A 27,876-nucleotide genomic window follows, 5' to 3' on the forward strand; every position below is an offset into this window, starting at 1 on the left:
AGAGTTCCCTATTGCTAAAGTGTGGCATGGAAATGTATGCAATACCAAGAAAGGAGTAGCTTTTGTTGGTTTCTAACTCTCAAGTTTTGATCTTTATTTCTTTCTACAACTTCAAAACAGTAGCCACTGGCCCTCTGGAACTTAAGCCAAGAAAAATGGTTTGGAACATAAGTGTTCTTGTATGCTAATGAACTACTGGATTGGGAAGGATAGGCGTCAATAAAAAAGAAATTATTTAGCCATTTGAGAAGATTATCAGATAACATGTGTTTTAGTCCAAATAAATGCAGGTAAATTTTCTGAAGTGCTCCTGCTATATATCCTGATTTCAGCAGGCACCTATACTTTTCTTTAGACGTTTTTCCTTTCCTCATTGTTTCCTTTTGCAGTTTTTCTAAGTATACCTAGGACTGTACTTCTAATGGCCAAAAGTTTTCAGACTGATACAAAATTTGGTTTTCACAAAGTTTACTGCTTCAGCTTTTTTAGTGGTAATTTGTGTAAACTCTAGATTATAATGAATAAAGATCAAATTAATTGCCAACATGTGCAAACTCATTTCTTGCCATGAAAATTAACCTAATCGCAAAATCTAATTTCCACTGAATTTCAGCTCTTCAAAAAATGACCTGCTTACATGATTTCAGTGATCTCGTCAGCTCAGGAGAAAGTGTTCATGAGGACAAGGCAGCTGTTTTCACTCTGTTCTTATCTTTGACCTTTTTGGCAACTTTTTAGCAAAAAAAAGTCCACGTTTTGCGTAATGGCACAATATTTATGCCAAAAAGTCATGCACACATATAATCACTCTACGGATGGACTGGAGTATGCTTGCCCAAATTTAGCATTTTTTTTAAGTTATAGTTGACAAATCAGCCAAAAATATCTAGAAACCCCAAATCCAACCCACAATAGAGATCATAAAGAAATATCAGGCAAACACATACAAAAAAGACTTTTAAAAAGGCTCAAGTTGAAAAAAGAATCTGGGACTACTGAAAACAGCTAACAGAATATCAAACACTAGACCAAAAATAGGCAATAACAAACTGTGCCCTATCTGCTATCCTTTGGAACATTGAGCCGTTAGTAGCTGCTCCCTCTACGTTGTTTGTTGAGCTAAAATCTAAATGTGACTTCCAATTTGTAAGTTCAGCAATTCTAAACCATAACCTCAGCTAGTTCGCTCTGATAGAGACATCAGAAAATAAACCTCAGCATTAAAGAGTTCATGTCATTTCTCTTTCAGGTACTGGTAACATTCATAAATCAAGAATTTCTAAACTGGATGCAAAAAGAGTCATATTAAAAGTCAACAAAATTAAGTTGTCCTATTAGTCTTCAGCAGCAAGTAGGCCCTAGTGAAGTTTTAGTCCTAGAACAATGCTCTGAACTTTGATATGAAGCCCAGATGTGATATTTTTCTTTTTTTTTTTTCATTTTTCTAACATCAACTGAGACAAAGTAGTAATATCACGCGAACAACAAAATATGACTCTGGTGGGACTCGAACCCACAACCTTTGAATCACATCAATTGGCTAGAAGTCCAATGTGCTATCCATTGCGCCACAGAGCCACAAGTCTCCTGATTAAGGTGGGTGTTCTGCCATGTCTAGACAATCCATTTTTTCCTGATGGTGACCGGACAACAGTAAGATTCCTGTTTGCTTTGAAACTTTGCCTTAGTCTTCTTATATGTGAAAGTAAAACTGGCCAGCAAGAAAATACATATGCTGTAAAAAAGAAAGATCTATTTCATATTAATACTCACTACATGCGTTTTTTAGTCTTACATGCTAGCAGTTCATTTTAAATTACTAACAGAGTTCCCTATTGCTAAAGTGTGGCATGGAAATGTATGCAATACCAAGAAAGGAGTAGCTTTTGTTGGTTTCTAACTCTCAAGTTTTGATCTTTATTTCTTTCTACAACTTCAATACAGTAGCCACTGGCCCTCTGGAACTTAAGCCAAGAAAAATGGTTTGGAACATAAGTGTTCTTGTATGCTAATGAACTACTGGATTGGGAAGGATAGGCGTCAATAAAAAAGAAATTATTTAGCCATTTGAGAAGATTATCAGATAACATGTGTTTTAGTCCAAATAAATGCTGGGAAATTTTCTGAAGTGCTCCTGCTATATATCCTGATTTCAGCAGGCACCTATACTTTTCTCTAGACGTTTTTCCTTTCCTCATTGTTTCCTTTTGCAGTTTTTCTAAGTATACCTAGGACTGTACTTCTAATGGCCAAAAGTTTTCAGACTGATACAAAATTTGGTTTTCACAAAGTTTACTGCTTCAGCTTTTTTAGTGGTAATTTGTGTAAACTCTAGATTATAATGAATAAAGATCAAATTAATTGCCAACATGTGCAAACTCATTTCTTGCCATGAAAATTAACCTAATCGCAAAATCTAATTTCCACTGAATTTCAGCTCTTCAAAAAATGACCTGCTTACATGATTTCAGTGATCTCGTCAGCTCAGGAGAAAGTGTTCATGAGGACAAGGCAGCTGTTTTCACTCTGTTCTTATCTTTGACCTTTTTGGCAACTTTTTAGCAAAAAAAAGTCCACGTTTTGCGTAATGGCACAATATTTATGCCAAAAAGTCATGCACACATATAATCACTCTACGGATGGACTGGAGTATGCTTGCCCAAATTTAGCATTTTTTTTAAGTTATAGTTGACAAATCAGCCAAAAATATCTAGAAACCCCAAATCCAACCCACAATAGAGATCATAAAGAAATATCAGGCAAACACATACAAAAAAGACTTTTAAAAAGGCTCAAGTTGAAAAAAGAATCTGGGACTACTGAAAACAGCTAACAGAATATCAAACACTAGACCAAAAATAGGCAATAACAAACTGTGCCCTATCTGCTATCCTTTGGAACATTGAGCCGTTAGTAGCTGCTCCCTCTACGTTGTTTGTTGAGCTAAAATCTAAATGTGACTTCCAATTTGTAAGTTCAGCAATTCTAAACCATAACCTCAGCCAGTTCGCTCTGATAGAGACATCAGAAAATAAACCTCAGCATTAAAGAGTTCATGTCATTTCTCTTTCAGGTACTGGTAACATTCATAAATCAAGAATTTCTAAACTGGATGCAAAAAGAGTCATATTAAAAGTCAACAAAATTAAGTTGTCCTATTAGTCTTCAGCAGCAAGTAGGCCCTAGTGAAGTTTTAGTCCTAGAACAATGCTCTGAACTTTGATATGAAGCCCAGATCTGATATTTTTCTTTTTTTTTTTCATTTTTCTAACATCAACTGAGACAAAGTAGTAATATCACGCGAACAATAAAATATGACTCTGATGGGACTCGAACCCACAACCTTTGAACCACATCAATTTGCTAGAAGTCCAATGCGCTATCCATTGCGCCACAGAGCCACAAGTCTCCTGATTAAGGTGGGTGTTCTGCCATGTCTAGACAATCCATTTTTTCCTGATGGTGACTGGATAGCAGTAAGATTCCTGTTCTCTTTGAAACTTTGCCTTAGTCTTCTTATTAGTAAAAGTAAAACTGGACAGCAAGAAAATGCATATGCTGTAAAAAAGAAAGATCTATTTCATATTAATACTCACTACATGCGTTTTTTAGTCTTACATGCTAGCAGTTCATTTTAAAGTACTAACAGCGTTCCCTGTTGCTAAAGTGTGGCATGGAAATGTATGCAATTCCAAGAAAGGAGTAGGTTTTGTTGGTTTTAACTCTCAAGTTTTGATCTTTATTACTTTCTACAACTTCAATACAGTAGCCACTGGCCCTCTGGAACTTAAGCCAAGAAAAATGGTTTGGAACATAAGTGTTCTTGTATGCTAATGAACTACTGGATTGAGAAGGATAGGCGTCAATAAAAAATAAATTATTTAGCCATTTGAGAAGATTATCAGATAACATGGTTTTAGTCCAAATAAATGCTGGGAAATTTTCTGAAGTGCTCCTGCTATATATCCTGATTTCAGCAGGCACCTATACTTTTCTCTAGACGTTTTTCCTTTCCTCATTGTTTCCTTTTGCAGTTTTTCTAAGTATACCTAGGACTGTACTTCTAATGGCCAAAAGTTTTCAGACTGATACAAAATTTGGTTTTCACAAAGTTTACTGCTTCAGATTTTTTAGTGGTAATTTGTGTAAACTCTAGATTATAATGAATAAAGATCAAATTAATTGCCAAAATGTGCAAACTCATTTCTTGCCATGAAAATTAACCTAATCGCAAAATCTAATTTCCACTGAATTTCAGCTCTTCAAAAAATGACCTGCTTACATGATTTCAGTGATCTCGTCAGCTCAGGAGAAAGTGTTCATGAGGACAAGGCAGCTGTTTTCACTCTGTTCTTATCTTTGACCTTTTTGGCAACTTTTTAGCAAAAAAAAGTCCACGTTTTGCGTAATGGCACAATATTTATGCCAAAAAGTCATGCACACATATAATCACTCTACGGATGGACTGGAGTATGCTTGCCCAAATTTAGCATTTTTTTTAAGTTATAGTTGACAAATCAGCCAAAAATATCTAGAAACCCCAAATCCAACCCACAATAGAGATCATAAAGAAATATCAGGCAAACACATACAAAAAAGACTTTTAAAAAGGCTCAAGTTGAAAAAAGAATCTGGGACTACTGAAAACAGCTAACAGAATATCAAACACTAGACCAAAAATAGGCAATAACAAACTGTGCCCTATCTGCTATCCTTTGGAACATTGAGCCGTTAGTAGCTGCTCCCTCTACGTTGTTTGTTGAGCTAAAATCTAAATGTGACTTCCAATTTGTAAGTTCAGCAATTCTAAACCATAACCTCAGCCAGTTCGCTCTGATAGAGACATCAGAAAATAAACCTCAGCATTAAAGAGTTCATGTCATTTCTCTTTCAGGTACTGGTAACATTCATAAATCAAGAATTTCTAAACTGGATGCAAAAAGAGTCATATTAAAAGTCAACAAAATTAAGTTGTCCTATTAGTCTTCAGCAGCAAGTAGGCCCTAGTGAAGTTTTAGTCCTAGAACAATGCTCTGAACTTTGATATGAAGCCCAGATCTGATATTTTTCTTTTTTTTTTTCATTTTTCTAACATCAACTGAGACAAAGTAGTAATATCACGCGAACAATAAAATATGACTCTGATGGGACTCGAACCCACAACCTTTGAACCACATCAATTTGCTAGAAGTCCAATGCGCTATCCATTGCGCCACAGAGCCACAAGTCTCCTGATTAAGGTGGGTGTTCTGCCATGTCTAGACAATCCATTTTTTCCTGATGGTGACTGGATAGCAGTAAGATTCCTGTTCTCTTTGAAACTTTGCCTTAGTCTTCTTATTAGTAAAAGTAAAACTGGACAGCAAGAAAATGCATATGCTGTAAAAAAGAAAGATCTATTTCATATTAATACTCACTACATGCGTTTTTTAGTCTTACATGCTAGCAGTTCATTTTAAAGTACTAACAGCGTTCCCTGTTGCTAAAGTGTGGCATGGAAATGTATGCAATTCCAAGAAAGGAGTAGGTTTTGTTGGTTTTAACTCTCAAGTTTTGATCTTTATTACTTTCTACAACTTCAATACAGTAGCCACTGGCCCTCTGGAACTTAAGCCAAGAAAAATGGTTTGGAACATAAGTGTTCTTGTATGCTAATGAACTACTGGATTGAGAAGGATAGGCGTCAATAAAAAATAAATTATTTAGCCATTTGAGAAGATTATCAGATAACATGGTTTTAGTCCAAATAAATGCTGGGAAATTTTCTGAAGTGCTCCTGCTATATATCCTGATTTCAGCAGGCACCTATACTTTTCTCTAGACGTTTTTCCTTTCCTCATTGTTTCCTTTTGCAGTTTTTCTAAGTATACCTAGGACTGTACTTCTAATGGCCAAAAGTTTTCAGACTGATACAAAATTTGGTTTTCACAAAGTTTACTGCTTCAGATTTTTTAGTGGTAATTTTTGTAAACTCTAGATTATAATGAATAAAGATCAAATTAATTGCCAAAATGTGCAAACTCATTTCTTGCCATGAAAATTAACCTAATCGCAAAATCTAATTTCCACTGAATTTCAGCTCTTCAAAAAATGACCTGCTTACATGATTTCAGTGATCTCGTCAGCTCAGGAGAAAGTGTTCATGAGGACAAGGCAGCTGTTTTCACTCTGTTCTTATCTTTGACCTTTTTGGCAACTTTTTAGCAAAAAAAAGTCCACGTTTTGCGTAATGGCACAATATTTATGCCAAAAAGTCATGCACATATATAATCACTCTACGGATGGACTGGAGTATGCTTGCCCAAATTTAGCATTTTTTTTAAGTTATAGTTGACAAATCAGCCAAAAATATCTAGAAACCCCAAATCCAACCCACAATAGAGATCATAAAGAAATATCAGGCAAACACATACAAAAAAGACTTTTAAAAAGGCTCAAGTTGAAAATGGAATCTGGCACTACTGAAAACAGCTAACAGAATATAAAACACTAGACCAAAAATAGGCAATAACAAACTGTGCCCTATCTGCTATCCTTTGGAACATTGAGCCGTTAGTAGCTGCTCCCTCTACGTTGTTTGTTGAGCTAAAATCTAAATGTGACTTCCAATTTGTAAGTTCAGCAATTCTAAACCATAACCTCAGCTAGTTCGCTCTGATAGAGACATCAGAAAATAAACCTCAGCATTAAAGAGTTCATGTCATTTCTCTTTCAGGTACTGGTAACATTCATAAATCAAGAATTTCTAAACTGGATTTAAAAAGAGTCATATTAAAAGTCAACAAAATTAAGTTGTCCTATTAGTCTTCAGTAGCAAGTAGGCCCTAGTGAAGTTTTAGTCCTAGAACAATGCTCTGAACTTTGATATGAAGCCCAGATCTGATATTTTTCTTTTTTTTTTCTTTTTTCTAACATCAACTGAGACAAAGTAGTAATATCACGCGAACAATAAAATATGACTCTGGTGGGACTCGAACCCACAACCTTTGAATCACATCAATTTGCTAGAAGTCCAATGCGCTATCCATTGCGCCACAGAGCCACAAGTCTCCTGATTAAGGTGGGTGTTCTGCCATGTCTAGACAATCCATTTTTTCCTGATGGTGACTGGATAGCAGTAAGATTCCTGTTCTCTTTGAAACTTTGCCTTAGTCTTCTTATTAGTAAAAGTAAAACTGGACAGCAAGAAAATGCATATGCTGTAAAAAAGAAAGATCTATTTCATATTAATACTCACTACATGCGTTTTTTAGTCTTACATGCTAGCAGTTCATTTTAAAGTACTAACAGAGTTCCCTGTTGCTAAAGTGTGGCATGGAAATGTATGCAATTCCAAGAAAGGAGTAGGTTTTGTTGGTTTTAACTCTCAAGTTTTGATCTTTATTACTTTCTACAACTTCAATACAGTAGCCACTGGCCCTCTGGAACTTAAGCCAAGAAAAATGGTTTGGAACATAAGTGTTCTTGTATGCTAATGAACTACTGGATTGGGAAGGATAGGCGTCAATAAAAAAGAAATTATTTAGCCATTTGAGAAGATTATCAGATAACATGTGTTTTAGTCCAAATAAATGCTGGGAAATTTTCTGAAGTGCTCCTGCTATATATCCTGATTTCAGCAGGCACCTATACTTTTCTCTAGACGTTTTTCCTTTCCTCATTGTTTCCTTTTGCAGTTTTTCTAAGTATACCTAGGACTGTACTTCTAATGGCAAAAAGTTTTCAGACTGATACAGAATTTGGTTTTCACAAAGTTTACTGCTTCAGCTTTTTTAGTGGTAATTTGTGTAAACTCTAGATTATAATGAATAAAGATCAAATTAATTGCCAAAATGTGCAAACTCATTTCTTGCCATGAAAATTAACCTAATCGCAAAATCTAATTTCCACTGAATTTCAGCTCTTCAAAAAATGACCTGCTTACATGATTTCAGTGATCTCATCAGCTCAGGAGAAAGTGTTCATGAGGACAAGGCAGCTGTTTTCACTCTGTTCTTATCTTTGACCTTTTTGGCAACTTTTTAGCAAAAAAAAGTCCACGTTTTGCGTAATGGCACAATATTTATGCCAAAAAGTCATGCACACATATAATCACTCTACGGATGGACTGGAGTATGCTTGCCCAAATTTAGCATTTTTTTTTAAGTTATAGTTGACAAATCAGCCAAAAATATCTAGAAACCCCAAATCCAACCCACAATAGAGATCATAAAGAAATATCAGGCAAACACATACAAAAAAGACTTTTAAAAAGGCTCAAGTTGAAAAAGGAATCTGGCACTACTGAAAACAGCTAACAGAATATCAAACACTAGACCAAAAATAGGCAATAACAAACTGTGCCCTATCTGCTATCCTTTGGAACATTGAGCCGTTAGTAGCTGCTCCCTCTACGTTGTTTGTTGAGCTAAAATCTAAATGTGACTTCCAATTTGTAAGTTCAGCAATTCTAAACCATAACCTCAGCTAGTTCGCTCTGATAGAGACATCAGAAAATAAACCTCAGCATTAAAGAGTTCATGTCATTTCTCTTTCAGGTACTGGTAACATTCATAAATCAAGAATTTCTAAACTGGATGCAAAAAGAGTCATATTAAAAGTCAACAAAATTAAGTTGTCCTATTAGTCTTCAGCAGCAAGTAGGCCCTAGTGAAGTTTTAGTCCTAGAACAATGCTCTGAACTTTGATATGAAGCCCAGATCTGATATTTTTCTTTTTTTTTTTTCATTTTTCTAACATCAACTGAGACAAAGTAGTAATATCACGCGAACAACAAAATATGACTCTGGTGGGACTCGAACCCACAACCTTTGAATCACATCAATTGGCTAGAAGTCCAATGCGCTATCCATTGCGCCACAGAGCCACAAGTCTCCTGATTAAGGTGGGTGTTCTGCCATGTCTAGACAATCCATTTTTTCCTGATGGTGACCGGACAACAGTAAGATTCCTGTTCGCTTTGAAACTTTGCCTTAGTCTTCTTATATGTGAAAGTAAAACTGGCCAGCAAGAAAATACATATGCTGTAAAAAAGAAAGATCTATTTCATATTAATACTCACTACATGCGTTTTTTAGTCTTACATGCTAGCAGTTCATTTTAAATTACTAACAGAGTTCCCTATTGCTAAAGTGTGGCATGGAAATGTATGCAATACCAAGAAAGGAGTAGCTTTTGTTGGTTTCTAACTCTCAAGTTTTGATCTTTATTTCTTTCTACAACTTCAATACAGTAGCCACTGGCCCTCTGGAACTTAAGCCAAGAAAAATGGTTTGGAACATAAGTGTTCTTGTATGCTAATGAACTACTGGATTGGGAAGGATAGGCGTCAATAAAAAAGAAATTATTTAGCCATTTGAGAAGATTATCAGATAACATGTGTTTTAGTCCAAATAAATGCTGGGAAATTTTCTGAAGTGCTCCTGCTATATATCCTGATTTCAGCAGGCACCTATACTTTTCTCTAGACGTTTTTCCTTTCCTCATTGTTTCCTTTTGCAGTTTTTCTAAGTATACCTAGGACTGTACTTCTAATGGCCAAAAGTTTTCAGACTGATACAAAATTTGGTTTTCACAAAGTTTACTGCTTCAGATTTTTTAGTGGTAATTTGTGTAAACTCTAGATTATAATGAATAAAGATCAAATTAATTGCCAAAATGTGCAAACTCATTTCTTGCCATGAAAATTAACCTATTCGCAAAATCTAATTTCCACTGAATTTCAGCTCTTCAAAAAATGACCTGCTTACATGATTTCAGTGATCTCGTCAGCTCAGGAGAAAGTGTTCATGAGGACAAGGCAGCTGTTTTCACTCTGTTCTTATCTTTGACCTTTTTGGCAACTTTTTAGCAAAAAAAAGTCCACGTTTTGCGTAATGGCACAATATTTATGCCAAAAAGTCATGCACACATATAATCACTCTACGGATGGACTGGAGTATGCTTGCCCAAATTTAGCATTTTTTTTAAGTTATAGTTGACAAATCAGCCAAAAATATCTAGAAACCCCAAATCCAACCCACAATAGAGATCATAAAGAAATATCAGGCAAACACATACAAAAAAGACTTTTAAAAAGGCTCAAGTTGAAAAAAGAATCTGGGACTACTGAAAACAGCTAACAGAATATCAAACACTAGACCAAAAATAGGCAATAACAAACTGTGCCCTATCTGCTATCCTTTGGAACATTGAGCCGTTAGTAGCTGCTCCCTCTACGTTGTTTGTTGAGCTAAAATCTAAACGTGACTTCCAATTTGTAAGTTCAGCAATTCTAAACCATAACCTCAGCTAGTTCGCTCTGATAGAGACATCAGAAAATAAACCTCAGCATTAAAGAGTTCATGTCATTTCTCTTTCAGGTACTGGTAACATTCATAAATCAAGAATTTCTAAACTGGATGCAAAAAGAGTCATATTAAAAGTCAACAAAATTAAGTTGTCCTATTAGTCTTCAGCAGCAAGTAGGCCCTAGTGAAGTTTTAGTCCTAGAACAATGCTCTGAACTTTGATATGAAGCCCAGATCTGATATTTTTCTTTTTTTTTTTCATTTTTCTAACATCAACTGAGACAAAGTAGTAATATCACGCGAACAATAAAATATGACTCTGGTGGGACTCGAACCCACAACCTTTGAATCACATCAATTTGCTAGAAGTCCAATGCGCTATCCATTGCGCCACAGAGCCACAAGTCTCCTGATTAAGGTGGGTGTTCTGCCATGTCTAGACAATCCATTTTTTCCTGATGGTGACTGGATAGCAGTAAGATTCCTGTTCTCTTTGAAACTTTGCCTTAGTCTTCTTATTAGTAAAAGTAAAACTGGACAGCAAGAAAATGCATATGCTGTAAAAAAGAAAGATCTATTTCATATTAATACTCACTACATGCGTTTTTTAGTCTTACATGCTAGCAGTTCATTTTAAAGTACTAACAGAGTTCCCTGTTGCTAAAGTGTGGCATGGAAATGTATGCAATTCCAAGAAAGGAGTAGGTTTTGTTGGTTTTAACTCTCAAGTTTTGATCTTTATTACTTTCTACAACTTCAATACAGTAGCCACTGGCCCTCTGGAACTTAAGCCAAGAAAAATGGTTTGGAACATAAGTGTTCTTGTATGCTAATGAACTACTGGATTGGGAAGGATAGGCGTCAATAAAAAAGAAATTATTTAGCCATTTGAGAAGATTATCAGATAACATGTGTTTTAGTCCAAATAAATGCTGGGAAATTTTCTGAAGTGCTCCTGCTATATATCCTGATTTCAGCAGGCACCTATACTTTTCTCTAGACGTTTTTCCTTTCCTCATTGTTTCCTTTTGCAGTTTTTCTAAGTATACCTAGGACTGTACTTCTAATGGCCAAAAGTTTTCAGACTGATACAAAATTTGGTTTTCACAAAGTTTACTGCTTCAGATTTTTTAGTGGTAATTTGTGTAAACTCTAGATTATAATGAATAAAGATCAAATTAATTGCCAAAATGTGCAAACTCATTTCTTGCCATGAAAATTAACCTATTCGCAAAATCTAATTTCCACTGAATTTCAGCTCTTCAAAAAATGACCTGCTTACATGATTTCAGTGATCTCGTCAGCTCAGGAGAAAGTGTTCATGAGGACAAGGCAGCTGTTTTCACTCTGTTCTTATCTTTGACCTTTTTGGCAACTTTTTAGCAAAAAAAAGTCCACGTTTTGCGTAATGGCACAATATTTATGCCAAAAAGTCATGCACACATATAATCACTCTACGGATGGACTGGAGTATGCTTGCCCAAATTTAGCATTTTTTTTAAGTTATAGTTGACAAATCAGCCAAAAATATCTAGAAACCCCAAATCCAACCCACAATAGAGATCATAAAGAAATATCAGGCAAACACATACAAAAAAGACTTTTAAAAAGGCTCAAGTTGAAAAAAGAATCTGGGACTACTGAAAACAGCTAACAGAATATCAAACACTAGACCAAAAATAGGCAATAACAAACTGTGCCCTATCTGCTATCCTTTGGAACATTGAGCCGTTAGTAGCTGCTCCCTCTACGTTGTTTGTTGAGCTAAAATCTAAACGTGACTTCCAATTTGTAAGTTCAGCAATTCTAAACCATAACCTCAGCTAGTTCGCTCTGATAGAGACATCAGAAAATAAACCTCAGCATTAAAGAGTTCATGTCATTTCTCTTTCAGGTACTGGTAACATTCATAAATCAAGAATTTCTAAACTGGATGCAAAAAGAGTCATATTAAAAGTCAACAAAATTAAGTTGTCCTATTAGTCTTCAGCAGCAAGTAGGCCCTAGTGAAGTTTTAGTCCTAGAACAATGCTCTGAACTTTGATATGAAGCCCAGATCTGATATTTTTCTTTTTTTTTTTCATTTTTCTAACATCAACTGAGACAAAGTAGTAATATCACGCGAACAATAAAATATGACTCTGGTGGGACTTGAACCCACAACCTTTGAATCACATCAATTTGCTAGAAGTCCAATGTGCTATCCATTGCGCCACAGAGCCACAAGTCTCCTGATTAAGGTGGGTGTTCTGCCATGTCTAGACAATCCATTTTTTCCTGATGGTGACTGGATAGCAGTAAGATTCCTGTTCTCTTTGAAACTTTGCCTTAGTCTTCTTATTAGTAAAAGTAAAACTGGACAGCAAGAAAATGCATATGCTGTAAAAAAGAAAGATCTATTTCATATTAATACTCACTACATGCGTTTTTTAGTCTTACATGCTAGCAGTTCATTTTAAAGTACTAACAGAGTTCCCTGTTGCTAAAGTGTGGCATGGAAATGTATGCAATTCCAAGAAAGGAGTAGGTTTTGTTGGTTTTAACTCTCAAGTTTTGATCTTTATTACTTTCTACAACTTCAATACAGTAGCCACTGGCCCTCTGGAACTTAAGCCAAGAAAAATGGTTTGGAACATAAGTGTTCTTGTATGCTAATGAACTACTGGATTGGGAAGGAGAGGCGTCAATAAAAAAGAAATTATTTAGCCATTTGAGAAGATTATCAGATAACATGTGTTTTAGTCCAAATAAATGCTGGGAAATTTTCTGAAGTGCTCCTGCTATATATCCTGATTTCAGCAGGCACCTATACTTTTCTCCAGATGTTTTTCCTTTCCTCATTGTTTCCTTTTGCAGTTTTTCTAAGTATACCTAGGACTGTACTTCTAATGGCCAAAAGTTTTCAGACTGATACAAAATTTGGTTTTCACAAAGTTTACTGCTTCAGCTTTTTTAGTGGTAATTTGTGTAAACTCTAGATTATAATGAATAAAGAGCAAATTAATTGCCAACATGTGCAAACTCATTTCTTGCCATGAAAATTAACCTAATCGCAAAATCTAATTTCCACTGAATTTCAGCTCTTCAAAAAATGACCTGCTTACATGATTTCAGTGATCTCGTCAGCTCAGGAGAAAGTGTTCATGAGGACAAGGCAGCTGTTTTCACTCTGTTCTTATCTTTGACCTTTTTGGCAACTTTTTAGCAAAAAAAAGTCCACGTTTTGCGTAATGGCACAATATTTATGCCAAAAAGTCATGCACACATATAATCACTCTACGGATGGACTGGAGTATGCTTGCCCAAATTTAGCATTTTTTTTAAGTTATAGTTGACAAATCAGCCAAAAATATCTAGAAACCCCAAATCCAACCCACAATAGAGATCATAAAGAAATATCAGGCAAACACATACAAAAAAGACTTTTAAAAAGGCTCAAGTTGAAAAAGGAATCTGGCACTACTGAAAACAGCTAACAGAATATCAAACACTAGACCAAAAATAGGCAATAACAAACTGTGCCCTATCTGCTATCCTTTGGAACATTGAGCCGTTAGTAGCTGCTCCCTCTACGTTGTTTGTTGAGCTAAAATCTAAACGTGACTTCCAATTTGTAAGTTCAGCAATTCTAAACCATAACCTCAGCTAGTTCGCTCTGATAGAGACATCAGAAAATAAACCTCAGCATTAAAGAGTTCATGTCATTTCTCTTTCAGGTACTGGTAACATTCATAAATCAAGAATTTCTAAACTGGATGCAAAAAGAGTCATATTAAAAGTCAACAAAATTAAGTTGTCCTATTAGTCTTCAGCAGCAAGTAGGCCCTAGTGAAGTTTTAGTCCTAGAACAATGCTCTGAACTTTGATATGAAGCCCAGATCTGATATTTTTCTTTTTTTTTTTCATTTTTCTAACATCAACTGAGACAAAGTAGTAATATCACGCGAACAATAAAATATGACTCTGGTGGGACTTGAACCCACAACCTTTGAATCACATCAATTTGCTAGAAGTCCAATGTGCTATCCATTGCGCCACAGAGCCACAAGTCTCCTGATTAAGGTGGGTGTTCTGCCATGTCTAGACAATCCATTTTTTCCTGATGGTGACTGGATAGCAGTAAGATTCCTGTTCTCTTTGAAACTTTGCCTTAGTCTTCTTATTAGTAAAAGTAAAACTGGACAGCAAGAAAATGCATATGCTGTAAAAAAGAAAGATCTATTTCATATTAATACTCACTACATGCGTTTTTTAGTCTTACATGCTAGCAGTTCATTTTAAAGTACTAACAGAGTTCCCTGTTGCTAAAGTGTGGCATGGAAATGTATGCAATTCCAAGAAAGGAGTAGGTTTTGTTGGTTTTAACTCTCAAGTTTTGATCTTTATTACTTTCTACAACTTCAATACAGTAGCCACTGGCCCTCTGGAACTTAAGCCAAGAAAAATGGTTTGGAACATAAGTGTTCTTGTATGCTAATGAACTACTGGATTGGGAAGGAGAGGCGTCAATAAAAAAGAAATTATTTAGCCATTTGAGAAGATTATCAGATAACATGTGTTTTAGTCCAAATAAATGCTGGGAAATTTTCTGAAGTGCTCCTGCTATATATCCTGATTTCAGCAGGCACCTATACTTTTCTCCAGATGTTTTTCCTTTCCTCATTGTTTCCTTTTGCAGTTTTTCTAAGTATACCTAGGACTGTACTTCTAATGGCCAAAAGTTTTCAGACTGATACAAAATTTGGTTTTCACAAAGTTTACTGCTTCAGCTTTTTTAGTGGTAATTTGTGTAAACTCTAGATTATAATGAATAAAGAGCAAATTAATTGCCAACATGTGCAAACTCATTTCTTGCCATGAAAATTAACCTAATCGCAAAATCTAATTTCCACTGAATTTCAGCTCTTCAAAAAATGACCTGCTTACATGATTTCAGTGATCTCGTCAGCTCAGGAGAAAGTGTTCATGAGGACAAGGCAGCTGTTTTCACTCTGTTCTTATCTTTGACCTTTTTGGCAACTTTTTAGCAAAAAAAAGTCCACGTTTTGCGTAATGGCACAATATTTATGCCAAAAAGTCATGCACACATATAATCACTCTACGGATGGACTGGAGTATGCTTGCCCAAATTTAGCATTTTTTTTAAGTTATAGTTGACAAATCAGCCAAAAATATCTAGAAACCCCAAATCCAACCCACAATAGAGATCATAAAGAAATATCAGGCAAACACATACAAAAAAGACTTTTAAAAAGGCTCAAGTTGAAAAAGGAATCTGGCACTACTGAAAACAGCTAACAGAATATCAAACACTAGACCAAAAATAGGCAATAACAAACTGTGCCCTATCTGCTATCCTTTGGAACATTGAGCCGTTAGTAGCTGCTCCCTCTACGTTGTTTGTTGAGCTAAAATCTAAATGTGACTTCCAATTTGTAAGTTCAGCAATTCTAAACCATAACCTCAGCTAGTTCGCTCTGATAGAGACATCAGAAAATAAACCTCAGCATTAAAGAGTTCATGTCATTTCTCTTTCAGGTACTGGTAACATTCATAAATCAAGAATTTCTAAACTGGATGCAAAAAGAGTCATATTAAAAGTCAACAAAATTAAGTTGTCCTATTAGTCTTCAGCAGCAAGTAGGCCCTAGTGAAGTTTTAGTCCTAGAACAATGCTCTGAACTTTGATATGAAGCCCAGATCTGATATTTTTCTTTTTTTTTTTCATTTTTCTAACATCAACTGAGACAAAGTAGTAATATCACGCGAACAATAAAATATGACTCTGGTGGGACTCGAACCCACAACCTTTGAATCACATCAATTTGCTAGAAGTCCAATGCGCTATCCATTGCGCCACAGAGCCACAAGTCTCCTGATTAAGGTGGGTGTTCTGCCATGTCTAGACAATCCATTTTTTCCTGATGGTGACTGGATAGCAGTAAGATTCCTGTTCTCTTTGAAACTTTGCCTTAGTCTTCTTATTAGTAAAAGTAAAACTGGACAGCAAGAAAATGCATATGCTGTAAAAAAGAAAGATCTATTTCATATTAATACTCACTACATGCGTTTTTTAGTCTTACATGCTAGCAGTTCATTTTAAAGTACTAACAGAGTTCCCTGTTGCTAAAGTGTGGCATGGAAATGTATGCAATTCCAAGAAAGGAGTAGGTTTTGTTGGTTTTAACTCTCAAGTTTTGATCTTTATTACTTTCTACAACTTCAATACAGTAGCCACTGGCCCTCTGGAACTTAAGCCAAGAAAAATGGTTTGGAACATAAGTGTTCTTGTATGCTAATGAACTACTGGATTGGGAAGGATAGGCGTCAATAAAAAAGAAATTATTTAGCCATTTGAGAAGATTATCAGATAACATGTGTTTTAGTCCAAATAAATGCTGGGAAATTTTCTGAAGTGCTCCTGCTATATATCCTGATTTCAGCAGGCACCTATACTTTTCTCTAGACGTTTTTCCTTTCCTCATTGTTTCCTTTTGCAGTTTTTCTAAGTATACCTAGGACTGTACTTCTAATGGCCAAAAGTTTTCAGACTGATACAAAATTTGGTTTTCACAAAGTTTACTGCTTCAGCTTTTTTAGTGGTAATTTGTGTAAACTCTAGATTATAATGAATAAAGATCAAATTAATTGCCAAAATGTGCAAACTCATTTCTTGCCATGAAAATTAACCTAATCGCAAAATCTAATTTCCACTGAATTTCAGCTCTTCAAAAAATGACCTGCTTACATGATTTCAGTGATCTCGTCAGCTCAGGAGAAAGTGTTCATGAGGACAAGGCAGCTGTTTTCACTCTGTTCTTATCTTTGACCTTTTTGGCAACTTTTTAGCAAAAAAAAGTCCACGTTTTGCGTAATGGCACAATATTTATGCCAAAAAGTCATGCACACATATAATCACTCTACGGATGGACTGGAGTATGCTTGCCCAAATTTAGCATTTTTTTTAAGTTATAGTTGACAAATCAGCCAAAAATATCTAGAAACCCCAAATCCAACCCACAATAGAGATCATAAAGAAATATCAGGCAAACACATACAAAAAAGACTTTTAAAAAGGCTCAAGTTGAAAAAGGAATCTGGCACTACTGAAAACAGCTAACAGAATATCAAACACTAGACCAAAAATAGGCAATAACAAACTGTGCCCTATCTGCTATCCTTTGGAACATTGAGCCGTTAGTAGCTGCTCCCTCTACGTTGTTTGTTGAGCTAAAATCTAAATGTGACTTCCAATTTGTAAGTTCAGCAATTCTAAACCATAACCTCAGCTAGTTCGCTCTGATAGAGACATCAGAAAATAAACCTCAGCATTAAAGAGTTCATGTCATTTCTCTTTCAGGTACTGGTAACATTCATAAATCAAGAATTTCTAAACTGGATGCAAAAAGAGTCATATTAAAAGTCAACAAAATTAAGTTGTCCTATTAGTCTTAAGCAGCAAGTAGGCCCTAGTGAAGTTTTAGTCCTAGAACAATGCTCTGAACTTTGATATGAAGCCCAGATCTGATATTTTTCTTTTTTTTTTTTCATTTTTCTAACATCAACTGAGACAAAGTAGTAATATCACGCGAACAACAAAATATGACTCTGGTGGGACTCGAACCCACAACCTTTGAATCACATCAATTGGCTAGAAGTCCAATGCGCTATCCATTGCGCCACAGAGCCACAAGTCTCCTGATTAAGGTGGGTGTTCTGCCATGTCTAGACAATCCATTTTTTCCTGATGGTGACCGGACAACAGTAAGATTCCTGTTCGCTTTGAAACTTTGCCTTAGTCTTCTTATATGTGAAAGTAAAACTGGCCAGCAAGAAAATACATATGCTGTAAAAAAGAAAGATCTATTTCATATTAATACTCACTACATGCGTTTTTTAGTCTTACATGCAAGCAGTTCATTTTAAAGTACTAACAGAGTTCCCTGTTGCTAAAGTGTGGCATGGAAATGTATGCAATTCCAAGAAAGGAGTAGGTTTTGTTGGTTTTAACTCTCAAGTTTTGATCTTTATTACTTTCTACAACTTCAATACAGTAGCCACTGGCCCTCTGGAACTTAAGCCAATAAAAATGGTTTGCAACATAAGTGTTCTTGTATGCTAATGAACTACTGGATTGGGAAGGATAGGCGTCAATAAAAAAGAAATTATTTAGCCATTTGAGAAGATTATCAGATAACATGTGTTTTAGTCCAAATAAATGCTGGGAAATTTTCTGAAGTGCTCCTGCTATATATCCTGATTTCAGCAGGCACCTATACTTTTCTCTAGACGTTTTTCCTTTCCTCATTGTTTCCTTTTGCAGTTTTTCTAAGTATACCTAGGACTGTACTTCTAATGGCCAAAAGTTTTCAGACTGATACAAAATTTGGTTTTCACAAAGTTTACTGCTTCAGCTTTTTTAGTGGTAATTTGTGTAAACTCTAGATTATAATGAATAAAGATCAAATGAATTGCCAAAATGTGCAAACTCATTTCTTGCCATGAAAATTAACCTAATCGCAAAATCTAACTTCCACTGAATTTCAGCTCTTCAAAAAATGACCTGCTTACATGATTTCAGTGATCTCGTCAGCTCAGGAGAAAGTGTTCATGAGGACAAGGCAGCTGTTTTCACTCTGTTCTTATCTTTGACCTTTTTGGCAACTTTTTAGCAAAAAAAAGTCCACGTTTTGCGTAATGGCACAATATTTATGCCAAAAAGTCATGCACACATATAATCACTCTACGGATGGACTGGAGTATGCTTGCCCAAATTTAGCATTTTTTTTAAGTTATAGTTGACAAATCAGCCAAAAATATCTAGAAACCCCAAATCCAACCCACAATAGAGATCATAAAGAAATATCAGGCAAACACATACAAAAAAGACTTTTAAAAAGGCTCAAGTTGAAAAAGGAATCTGGGACTACTGAAAACAGCTAACAGAATATCAAACACTAGACCAAAAATAGGCAATAACAAACTGTGCCCTATCTGCTATCTTTTGGAACATTGAGCCGTTAGTAGCTGCTCCCTCTACGTTGTTTGTTGAGCTAAAATCTAAATGTGACTTCCAATTTGTAAGTTCAGCAATTCTAAACCATAACCTCAGCTAGTTCGCTCTGATAGAGACATCAGAAAATAAACCTCAGCATTAAAGAGTTCATGTCATTTCTCTTTCAGGTACTGGTAACATTCATAAATCAAGAATTTCTAAACTGGATGAAAAAAGAGTCATATTAAAAGTCAACAAAATTAAGTTGTCCTATTAGTCTTCAGCAGCAAGTAGGCCCTAGTGAAGTTTTAGTCCTAGAACAATGCTCTGAACTTTGATATGAAGCCCAGATCTGATATTTTTCTTTTTTTTTTTCATTTTTCTAACATCAACTGAGACAAAGTAGTAATATCACGCGAACAATAAAATATGACTCTGGTGGGACTCGAACCCACAACCTTTGAATCACATCAATTTGCTAGAAGTCCAATGCGCTATCCATTGCGCCACAGAGCCACAAGTCTCCTGATTAAGGTGGGTGTTCTGCCATGTCTAGACAATCCATTTTTTCCTGATGGTGACTGGATAGCAGTAAGATTCCTGTTCTCTTTGAAACTTTGCCTTAGTCTTCTTATTAGTAAAAGTAAAACTGGACAGCAAGAAAATGCATATGCTGTAAAAAAGAAAGATCTATTTCATATTAATACTCACTACATGCGTTTTTTAATCTTACATGCTAGCAGTTCATTTTAAAGTACTAACAGAGTTCCCTGTTGCTAAAGTGTGGCATGGAAATGTATGCAATTCCAAGAAAGGAGTAGGTTTTGTTGGTTTTAACTCTCAAGTTTTGATCTTTATTACTTTCTACAACTTCAATACAGTAGCCACTGGCCCTCTGGAACTTAAGCCAAGAAAAATGGTTTGCAACATAAGTGTTCTTGTATGCTAATGAACTACTGGATTGGGAAGGATAGGCGTCAATAAAAAAGAAATTATTTAGCCATTTGAGAAGATTATCAGATAACATGTGTTTTAGTCCAAATAAATGCTGGGAAATTTTCTGAAGTGCTCCTGCTATATATCCTGATTTCAGCAGGCACCTATACTTTTCTCTAGACGTTTTTCCTTTCCTCATTGTTTCCTTTTGCAGTTTTTCTAAGTATACCTAGGACTGTACTTCTAATGGCCAAAAGTTTTCAGACTGATACAAAATTTGGTTTTCACAAAGTTTACTGCTTCAGCTTTTTTAGTGGTAATTTGTGTAAACTCTAGATTATAATGAATAAAGATCAAATGAATTGCCAAAATGTGCAAACTCATTTCTTGCCATGAAAATTAACCTAATCGCAAAATCTAACTTCCACTGAATTTCAGCTCTTCAAAAAATGACCTGCTTACATGATTTCAGTGATCTCGTCAGCTCAGGAGAAAGTGTTCATGAGGACAAGGCAGCTGTTTTCACTCTGTTCTTATCTTTGACCTTTTTGGCAACTTTTTAGCAAAAAAAAGTCCACGTTTTGCGTAATGGCACAATATTTATGCCAAAAAGTCATGCACACATATAATCACTCTACGGATGGACTGGAGTATGCTTGCCCAAATTTAGCATTTTTTTTAAGTTATAGTTGACAAATCAGCCAAAAATATCTAGAAACCCCAAATCCAACCCACAATAGAGATCATAAAGAAATATCAGGCAAACACATACAAAAAAGACTTTTAAAAAGGCTCAAGTTGAAAAAAGAATCTGGGACTACTGAAAACAGCTAACAGAATATCAAACACTAGACCAAAAATAGGCAATAACAAACTGTGCCCTATCTGCTATCCTTTGGAACATTGAGCCGTTAGTAGCTGCTCCCTCTACGTTGTTTGTTGAGCTAAAATCTAAATGTGACTTCCAATTTGTAAGTTCAGCAATTCTAAACCATAACCTCAGCTAGTTCGCTCTGATAGAGACATCAGAAAATAAACCTCAGCATTAAAGAGTTCATGTCATTTCTCTTTCAGGTACTGGTAACATTCATAAATCAAGAATTTCTAAACTGGATGCAAAAAGAGTCATATTAAAAGTCAACAAAATTAGGTTGTCCTATTAGTCTTCATCAGCAAGTAGCCCCTAGTGAAGTTTTAGTCCTAGAACAATGCTCTGAACTTTGATATGAAGCCCAGATCTGATATTTTTCTTTTTTTTTTTAATTTTTCTAACATCAACTGAGACAAAGTAGTAATATCACGCGAACAATAAAATATGACTCTGGTGGGACTCGAACCCACAACCTTTGAATCACATCAATTTGCTAGAAGTCCAATGCGCTATCCATTGCGCCACAGAGCCACAAGTCTCCTGATTAAGGTGGGTGTTCTGCCATGTCTAGACAATCCATTTTTTCCTGATGGTGACTGGATAGCAGTAAGATTCCTGTTCTCTTTGAAACTTTGCCTTAGTCTTCTTATTAGTAAAAGTAAAACTGGACAGCAAGAAAATGCATATGCTGTAAAAAAGAAAGATCTATTTCATATTAATACTCACTACATGCGTTTTTTAGTCTTACATGCTAGCAGTTCATTTTAAAGTACTAACAGAGTTCCCTGTTGCTAAAGTGTGGCATGGAAATGTATGCAATTCCAAGAAAGGAGTAGGTTTTGTTGGTTTTAACTCTCAAGTTTTGATCTTTATTACTTTCTACAACTTCAATACAGTAGCCACTGGCCCTCTGGAACTTAAGCCAAGAAAAATGGTTTGCAACATAAGTGTTCTTGTATGCTAATGAACTACTGGATTGGGAAGGATAGGCGTCAATAAAAAAGAAATTATTTAGCCATTTGAGAAGATTATCAGATAACATGTGTTTTAGTCCAAATAAATGCTGGGAAATTTTCTGAAGTGCTCCTGCTATATATCCTGATTTCAGCAGGCACCTATACTTTTCTCTAGACGTTTTTCCTTTCCTCATTGTTTCCTTTTGCAGTTTTTCTAAGTATACCTAGGACTGTACTTCTAATGGCCAAAAGTTTTCAGACTGATACAAAATTTGGTTTTCACAAAGTTTACTGCTTCAGCTTTTTTAGTGGTAATTTGTGTAAACTCTAGATTATAATGAATAAAGATCAAATGAATTGCCAAAATGTGCAAACTCATTTCTTGCCATGAAAATTAACCTAATCGCAAAATCTAACTTCCACTGAATTTCAGCTCTTCAAAAAATGACCTGCTTACATGATTTCAGTGATCTCGTCAGCTCAGGAGAAAGTGTTCATGAGGACAAGGCAGCTGTTTTCACTCTGTTCTTATCTTTGACCTTTTTGGCAACTTTTTAGCAAAAAAAAGTCCACGTTTTGCGTAATGGCACAATATTTATGCCAAAAAGTCATGCACACATATAATCACTCTACGGATGGACTGGAGTATGCTTGCCCAAATTTAGCATTTTTTTTAAGTTATAGTTGACAAATCAGCCAAAAATATCTAGAAACCCCAAATCCAACCCACAATAGAGATCATAAAGAAATATCAGGCAAACACATACAAAAAAGACTTTTAAAAAGGCTCAAGTTGAAAAAAGAATCTGGGACTACTGAAAACAGCTAACAGAATATCAAACACTAGACCAAAAATAGGCAATAACAAACTGTGCCCTATCTGCTATCCTTTGGAACATTGAGCCGTTAGTAGCTGCTCCCTCTACGTTGTTTGTTGAGCTAAAATCTAAATGTGACTTCCAATTTGTAAGTTCAGCAATTCTAAACCATAACCTCAGCTAGTTCGCTCTGATAGAGACATCAGAAAATAAACCTCAGCATTAAAGAGTTCATGTCATTTCTCTTTCAGATACTGGTAACATTCATAAATCAAGAATTTCTAAACTGGATGCAAAAAGAGTCATATTAAAAGTCAACAAAATTAAGTTGTCCTATTAGTCTTCAGCAGCAAGTAGGCCCTAGTGAAGTTTTAGTCCTAGAACAATGCTCTGAACTTTGATATGAAGCCCAGATCTGATATTTTTCTTTTTTTTTTTAATTTTTCTAACATCAACTGAGACAAAGTAGTAATATCACGCGAACAATAAAATATGACTCTGGTGGGACTCGAACCCACAACCTTTGAATCACATCAATTTGCTAGAAGTCCAATGCGCTATCCATTGCGCCACAGAGCCACAAGTCTCCTGATTAAGGTGGGTGTTCTGCCATGTCTAGACAATCCATTTTTTCCTGATGGTGACTGGATAGCAGTAAGATTCCTGTTCTCTTTGAAACTTTGCCTTAGTCTTCTTATTAGTAAAAGTAAAACTGGACAGCAAGAAAATGCATATGCTGTAAAAAAGAAAGATCTATTTCATATTAATACTCACTACATGCGTTTTTTAGTCTTACATGCTAGCAGTTCATTTTAAAGTACTAACAGAGTTCCCTGTTGCTAAAGTGTGGCATGGAAATGTATGCAATTCCAAGAAAGGAGTAGGTTTTGTTGGTTTTAACTCTCAAGTTTTGATCTTTATTACTTTCTACAACTTCAATACAGTAGCCACTGGCCCTCTGGAACTTAAGCCAAGAAAAATGGTTTGGAACATAAGTGTTCTTGTATGCTAATGACCTACTGGATTGGGAAGGATAGGCGTCAATAAAAAAGAAATTATTTAGCCATTTGAGAAGATTATCAGATAACATGTGTTTTAGTCCAAATAAATGCTGAGAAATTTTCTGAAGTTCTCCTGCTATATATCCTGATTTCAGCAGGCACCTATACTTTTCTCTAGACGTTTTTCCTTTCCTCATTGTTTCCTTTTGCAGTTTTTCTAAGTATACCTAGGACTGTACTTCTAATGGCCAAAAGTTTTCAGACTGATACAAAATTTGGTTTTCACAAAGTTTACTGCTTCAGCTTTTTTAGTGGTAATTTGTGTAAACTCTAGATTATAATGAATAAAGATCAAATTAATTGCCAAAATGTGCAAACTCATTTCTTGCCATGAAAATTAACCTAATCGCAAAATCTAATTTCCACTGAATTTCAGCTCTTCAAAAAATGACCTGCTTACATGATTTCAGTGATCTCGTCAGCTCAGGAGAAAGTGTTCATGAGGACAAGGCAGCTGTTTTCACTCTGTTCTTATCTTTGACCTTTTTGGCAACTTTTTAGCAAAAAAAAGTCCACGTTTTGCGTAATGGCACAATATTTATGCCAAAAAGTCATGCACACATATAATCACTCTACGGATGGACTGGAGTATGCTTGCCCAAATTTAGCATTTTTTTTAAGTTATAGTTGACAAATCAGCCAAAAATATCTAGAAACCCCAAATCCAACCCACAATAGAGATCATAAAGAAATATCAGGCAAACACATACAAAAAAGACTTTTAAAAAGGCTCAAGTTGAAAAAGGAATCTGGGACTACTGAAAACAGCTAACAGAATATCAAACACTAGACCAAAAATAGGCAATAACAAACTGTGCCCTATCTGCTATCCTTTGGAACATTGAGCCGTTAGTAGCTGCTCCCTCTACGTTGTTTGTTGAGCTAAAATCTAAATGTGACTTCCAATTTGTAAGTTCAGCAATTCTAAACCATAACCTCAGCTAGTTCGCTCTGATAGAGACATCAGAAAATAAACCTCAGCATTAAAGAGTTCATGTCATTTCTCTTTCAGGTACTGGTAACATTCATAAATCAAGAATTTCTAAACTGGATGCAAAAAGAGTCATATTAAAAGTCAACGAAATTAGGTTGTCCTATTAGTCTTCATCAGCAAGTAGCCCCTAGTGAAGTTTTAGTCCTAGAACAATGCTCTGAACTTTGATATGAAGCCCAGATCTGATATTTTTCTTTTTTTTTAAAATTTTTCTAACATCAACTGAGACAAAGTAGTAATATCACGCGAACAATAAAATATGACTCTGGTGGGACTCGAACCCACAACCTTTGAATCACATCAATTTGCTAGAAGTCCAATGCGCTATCCATTGCGCCACAGAGCCACAAGTCTCCTGATTAAGGTGGGTGTTCTGCCATGTCTAGACAATCCATTTTTTCCTGATGGTGACTGGATAGCAGTAAGATTCCTGTTCTCTTTGAAACTTTGCCTTAGTCTTCTTATTAGTAAAAGTAAAACTGGACAGCAAGAAAATGCATATGCTGTAAAAAAGAAAGATCTATTTCATATTAATACTCACTACATGCGTTTTTTAGTCTTACATGCTAGCAGTTCATTTTAAAGTACTAACAGAGTTCCCTGTTGCTAAAGTGTGGCATGGAAATGTATGCAATTCCAAGAAAGGAGTAGGTTTTGTTGGTTTTAACTCTCAAGTTTTGATCTTTATTACTTTCTACAACTTCAATACAGTAGCCACTGGCCCTCTGGAACTTAAGCCAAGAAAAATGGTTTGCAACATAAGTGTTCTTGTATGCTAATGAACTACTGGATTGGGAAGGATAGGCGTCAATAAAAAAGAAATTATTTAGCCATTTGAGAAGATTATCAGATAACATGTGTTTTAGTCCAAATAAATGCTGGGAAATTTTCTGAAGTGCTCCTGCTATATATCCTGATTTCAGCAGGCACCTATACTTTTCTCTAGACGTTTTTCCTTTCCTCATTGTTTCCTTTTGCAGTTTTTCTAAGTATACCTAGGACTGTACTTCTAATGGCCAAAAGTTTTCAGACTGATACAAAATTTGGTTTTCACAAAGTTTACTGCTTCAGCTTTTTTAGTGGTAATTTGTGTAAACTCTAGATTATAATGAATAAAGATCAAATTAATTGCCAAAATGTGCAAACTCATTTCTTGCCATGAAAATTAACCTAATCGCAAAATCTAATTTCCACTGAATTTCAGCTCTTCAAAAAATGACCTGCTTACATGATTTCAGTGATCTCGTCAGCTCAGGAGAAAGTGTTCATGAGGACAAGGCAGCTGTTTTCACTCTGTTCTTATCTTTGACCTTTTTGGCAACTTTTTAGCAAAAAAAAGTCCACGTTTTGCGTAATGGCACAATATTTATGCCAAAAAGTCATGCACACATATAATCACTCTACGGATGGACTGGAGTATGCTTGCCCAAATTTAGCATTTTTTTTAAGTTATAGTTGACAAATCAGCCAAAAATATCTAGAAACCCCAAATCCAACCCACAATAGAGATCATAAAGAAATATCAGGCAAACACATACAAAAAAGACTTTTAAAAAGGCTCAAGTTGAAAAAGGAATCTGGGACTACTGAAAACAGCTAACAGAATATCAAACACTAGACCAAAAATAGGCAATAACAAACTGTGCCCTATCTGCTATCCTTTGGAACATTGAGCCGTTAGTAGCTGCTCCCTCTACGTTGTTTGTTGAGCTAAAATCTAAATGTGACTTCCAATTTGTAAGTTCAGCAATTCTAAACCATAACCTCAGCTAGTTCGCTCTGATAGAGACATCAGAAAATAAACCTCAGCATTAAAGAGTTCATGTCATTTCTCTTTCAGGTACTGGTAACATTCATAAATCAAGAATTTCTAAACTGGATGCAAAAAAAGTCATTTTAAAAGTCAACAAAATGAAGTTGTCCTATTAGTCTTCAGCAGCAAGTAGGCCCTAGTGAAGTTTTAGTCCTAGAACAATGCTCTGAACTTTGATATGAAGCCCAGATCTGATATTTTTCTTTTTTTTTTTCATTTTTCTAACATCAACTGAGACAAAGTAGTAATATCACGTGAACAACAAAAAATGACTCAGGTGGGACTTGAACCCACAACCTTTGAATCACATCAATTGGCTAGAAGTCCAATGCGCTATCCATTGCGCCACAGAGCCACAAGTCTCCTGATTAAGGTGGGTGTTCTGCCATGTCTAGACAATCCATTTTTTCCTGATGGTGACTGGATAGCAGTAAGATTCCTGTTCTCTTTGAAACTTTGCCTTAGTCTTCTTATATGTAAAAGTAAAACTGGACAGCAAGAAAATGCATATGCTGTAAAAAAGAAAGATCTATTTCATATTAATACTCACTACATGCGTTTTTTAGTCTTACATGCTAGCAGTTCATTTTAAAGTACTAACAGAGTTCCCTGTTGCTAAAGTGTGGCATGGAAATGTATGCAATTCCAAGAAAGGAGTAGGTTTTGTTGGTTTTAACTCTCAAGTTTTGATCTTTATTACTTTCTACAACTTCAATACAGTAGCCACTGGCCCTCTGGAACTTAAGCCAAGAAAAATGGTTTGGAACATAAGTGTTCTTGTATGCTAATGAACTACTGGATTGGGAAGGATAGGCGTCAATAAAAAAGAAATTATTTAGCCATTTGAGAAGATTATCAGATAACATGTGTTTTAGTCCAAATAAATGCTGGGAAATTTTCTGAAGTGCTCCTGCTATATATCCTGATTTCAGCAGGCACCTATACTTTTCTCTAGACGTTTTTCCTTTCCTCATTGTTTCCTTTTGCAGTTTTTCTAAGTATACCTAGGACTGTACTTCTAATGGCCAAAAGTTTTCAGACTGATACAAAATTTGGTTTTCACAAAGTTTACTGCTTCAGCTTTTTTAGTGGTAATTTGTGTAAACTCTAGATTATAATGAATAAAGATCAAATGAATTGCCA

General features: G+C 35.5%; 15 non-coding genes across 15 annotated transcripts; all 15 read right to left on the reverse strand.

Moving 5' to 3' along the window:
* Window positions 1-1,492: 1,492 nt before the first annotated feature.
* TRNAR-UCU (transfer RNA arginine (anticodon UCU)) lies at window positions 1,493-1,578 on the reverse strand. Its single transcript is given in 2 exon segments — window positions 1,493-1,528; window positions 1,542-1,578. It is a non-coding gene; the product is annotated as a tRNA-Arg (tRNA).
* Window positions 1,579-3,315: 1,737 nt separating this feature from the next.
* TRNAR-UCU (transfer RNA arginine (anticodon UCU)) lies at window positions 3,316-3,401 on the reverse strand. The gene is given in 2 exon segments: window positions 3,316-3,351; window positions 3,365-3,401. It is a non-coding gene; the product is annotated as a tRNA-Arg (tRNA).
* Window positions 3,402-5,136: 1,735 nt separating this feature from the next.
* On the reverse strand, window positions 5,137-5,222 carry TRNAR-UCU (transfer RNA arginine (anticodon UCU)). The gene is given in 2 exon segments: window positions 5,137-5,172; window positions 5,186-5,222. It is a non-coding gene; the product is annotated as a tRNA-Arg (tRNA).
* Window positions 5,223-6,956: 1,734 nt separating this feature from the next.
* TRNAR-UCU (transfer RNA arginine (anticodon UCU)) lies at window positions 6,957-7,042 on the reverse strand. Its single transcript is given in 2 exon segments — window positions 6,957-6,992; window positions 7,006-7,042. It is a non-coding gene; the product is annotated as a tRNA-Arg (tRNA).
* A 1,738-nt stretch (window positions 7,043-8,780) lies between these two features.
* TRNAR-UCU (transfer RNA arginine (anticodon UCU)) lies at window positions 8,781-8,866 on the reverse strand. The gene is given in 2 exon segments: window positions 8,781-8,816; window positions 8,830-8,866. It is a non-coding gene; the product is annotated as a tRNA-Arg (tRNA).
* A 1,737-nt stretch (window positions 8,867-10,603) lies between these two features.
* TRNAR-UCU (transfer RNA arginine (anticodon UCU)) lies at window positions 10,604-10,689 on the reverse strand. Its single transcript is given in 2 exon segments — window positions 10,604-10,639; window positions 10,653-10,689. It is a non-coding gene; the product is annotated as a tRNA-Arg (tRNA).
* A 1,736-nt stretch (window positions 10,690-12,425) lies between these two features.
* TRNAR-UCU (transfer RNA arginine (anticodon UCU)) lies at window positions 12,426-12,511 on the reverse strand. The gene is given in 2 exon segments: window positions 12,426-12,461; window positions 12,475-12,511. It is a non-coding gene; the product is annotated as a tRNA-Arg (tRNA).
* Window positions 12,512-14,247: 1,736 nt separating this feature from the next.
* On the reverse strand, window positions 14,248-14,333 carry TRNAR-UCU (transfer RNA arginine (anticodon UCU)). Its single transcript is given in 2 exon segments — window positions 14,248-14,283; window positions 14,297-14,333. It is a non-coding gene; the product is annotated as a tRNA-Arg (tRNA).
* Window positions 14,334-16,069: 1,736 nt separating this feature from the next.
* TRNAR-UCU (transfer RNA arginine (anticodon UCU)) lies at window positions 16,070-16,155 on the reverse strand. Its single transcript is given in 2 exon segments — window positions 16,070-16,105; window positions 16,119-16,155. It is a non-coding gene; the product is annotated as a tRNA-Arg (tRNA).
* A 1,737-nt stretch (window positions 16,156-17,892) lies between these two features.
* Window positions 17,893-17,978, reverse strand: TRNAR-UCU (transfer RNA arginine (anticodon UCU)). Its single transcript is given in 2 exon segments — window positions 17,893-17,928; window positions 17,942-17,978. It is a non-coding gene; the product is annotated as a tRNA-Arg (tRNA).
* Window positions 17,979-19,714: 1,736 nt separating this feature from the next.
* Window positions 19,715-19,800, reverse strand: TRNAR-UCU (transfer RNA arginine (anticodon UCU)). Its single transcript is given in 2 exon segments — window positions 19,715-19,750; window positions 19,764-19,800. It is a non-coding gene; the product is annotated as a tRNA-Arg (tRNA).
* Window positions 19,801-21,536: 1,736 nt separating this feature from the next.
* On the reverse strand, window positions 21,537-21,622 carry TRNAR-UCU (transfer RNA arginine (anticodon UCU)). Its single transcript is given in 2 exon segments — window positions 21,537-21,572; window positions 21,586-21,622. It is a non-coding gene; the product is annotated as a tRNA-Arg (tRNA).
* Window positions 21,623-23,358: 1,736 nt separating this feature from the next.
* Window positions 23,359-23,444, reverse strand: TRNAR-UCU (transfer RNA arginine (anticodon UCU)). Its single transcript is given in 2 exon segments — window positions 23,359-23,394; window positions 23,408-23,444. It is a non-coding gene; the product is annotated as a tRNA-Arg (tRNA).
* A 1,736-nt stretch (window positions 23,445-25,180) lies between these two features.
* TRNAR-UCU (transfer RNA arginine (anticodon UCU)) lies at window positions 25,181-25,266 on the reverse strand. The gene is given in 2 exon segments: window positions 25,181-25,216; window positions 25,230-25,266. It is a non-coding gene; the product is annotated as a tRNA-Arg (tRNA).
* A 1,736-nt stretch (window positions 25,267-27,002) lies between these two features.
* Window positions 27,003-27,088, reverse strand: TRNAR-UCU (transfer RNA arginine (anticodon UCU)). The gene is given in 2 exon segments: window positions 27,003-27,038; window positions 27,052-27,088. It is a non-coding gene; the product is annotated as a tRNA-Arg (tRNA).
* Window positions 27,089-27,876: the final 788 nt, after the last annotated feature.

The sequence above is a fragment of the Phyllobates terribilis genome, unplaced genomic scaffold, assembly GCF_046119375.1.
Source record: "Phyllobates terribilis strain yellow unplaced genomic scaffold, ASM4611937v1 Scaffold_1__5_contigs__length_1240528914, whole genome shotgun sequence".
NCBI lineage: Eukaryota > Metazoa > Chordata > Amphibia > Anura > Dendrobatidae > Phyllobates > Phyllobates terribilis.